Genomic DNA, 1,796 nt, shown 5'->3' with positions numbered 1-1,796 from the left:
AGAGAGAGAGAGAGAGAGAGAGAGAGAGAGAGAGAGAGAGAGAGAGAGAGAGAGAGAGAGAGAGAGAGAGAGAGACCGGTCTAGTGGTGGTGGAGATGTCACAGCAGAGCTCACAGAACCAAGGCCACCACCTAACAACATGGCTGCATTAGCTAATGGACAGAATGTGGGGAAAGATAGCTACAGATGTAGGATCTTAATGTAATCACCCAAAAAAAGTTAAACTTGTAGTGTATTTTAAGTTTAATTTCYACTTAGAATTTTCAGAGTTAATATTTCCTTACGAAAAATCTATCAACACCTACTGTACACAGATGTCCATTAATTATAATCCACGTAATAATTCACATTTCCTGTTTCTGCAGGATTCTTTTCCTGCTGTAGCAAACTGGCTCAAATTGAGATCCTACATCTGTATAGACAAATAAATAGAAATACTAGAACAGGTATCCCCATTCAAGGKAGATGAATTCACCTTTCAGCAGGACAATAACCTAAAACATAAGGCCAAATCTACMCTGGAGTTACTTACCAAGAAGACAGTGAATGTTCCTGAGTGGCCAAGCTACAGTTAGTTTTGACTTAAATCTACTTGATTTRAGCAGATTTAAGTCAAAACTATTCACAAAGCTATACACAGTGTCGCAGTGYGAAATTCAAACATTGCAGATTGTAAAATAAATGTTTSATGGAACAGCATGCTGATCAGCTGCCAATACATTGTTTTTGAATGTACAGCTGTCCAGTATAGCCTACCTGAACCTACCTGAACCTACATGAACCTACATGAACCTGCATGAACTGTCCTCGGCTCTCTGYCAGCTTGGATAGAAAGTTGTTGTGCGTAMAACCAGTCTATTAATGTCAGATAATACAGTCAGTCCACCCTCAAAACACTAGCTTACTATGGATTGTTTCATTATGCAGTGTACTATCTATAACTATATACCGTATTTAGCTGCTATTTAGGAACTTTTTCGAAAAATTACACATCAAATAGCCAACAATGATGAAAAAGTAGTCKSCTTGAGGATAAATTCARGAACTATTTCTTGTTGAAAGGGGTTTKTCTGGCTAATAGCCTACACAAATGGGCTGCAATATTCAAGATAAATTAAATCAAATGAAATCCAACTTGAGACTCCCCTGCCCCTGGTCTCCTGAAGTACTCCCATTTTGTGTGCAAATGTTTTCACCACGGCCTGTAGGTCCAGGTTGSRGGCCCCACTGTGTTCTGCACTGACTATTGCCAACCCAGACTTTCCTGAGACATTGTGCATTTTATGTCCGCCGAGCTGTACACAATGTAAACTTAGTTTTGAATGCTGCATGTCGAGATATACCAGAGATAAGGGACTGTTGATATTGTAATCACACAACTCAAACGCCGGTTCACCAGTATGAATGAAATCACAAACMTATTTTTTTGTTCGAACCCTCAAGAACTGTTGTCTGCTAAGTAGTGAGAGGCTTAATTAAAGATGTTACGGAACTGATGTATTTGAAGCACAACTCCCTTCTGCACATTTTCCCTGATGTTGCTACGGCAATCAAGCTGTTTTTACCATCCCTGTAATCAAATCAAATCAAATCAAGTTTATTTTATATAGCCCTTCGTACATCAGCTAATATCTCGAAGTGCTGTACAGAAACCCAGCCTAAAACCCCAAACAGCAAGCAATGCAGGTGTAGAAGCACGGCGGCTAGGAAAAACTCCCTAGAAAGGCCAAAACCTAGGAAGAAACCTAGAGAGAAACCAGGCTATGAGGGGTGGCCAGTCCTCTTCTGGCTGTGCC

General features: G+C 40.3%; 1 protein-coding gene across 1 annotated transcript in view; it reads left to right on the top strand.

Annotated features, from left to right (window-relative positions):
* Positions 1–1,796, top strand: part of LOC112071577 (slit homolog 3 protein-like) — a 185,089-nt gene that overhangs the window by 51,317 nt on the left and 131,976 nt on the right.

This window comes from Salvelinus sp. IW2-2015, unplaced genomic scaffold (assembly GCF_002910315.2).
Source record: "Salvelinus sp. IW2-2015 unplaced genomic scaffold, ASM291031v2 Un_scaffold1648, whole genome shotgun sequence".
Lineage (NCBI taxonomy): Eukaryota > Metazoa > Chordata > Actinopteri > Salmoniformes > Salmonidae > Salvelinus > Salvelinus sp. IW2-2015.
The sequence above is the reverse complement of the archived record's forward strand: the minus strand, read 5'-3'. Positions and strand labels throughout refer to the sequence as shown.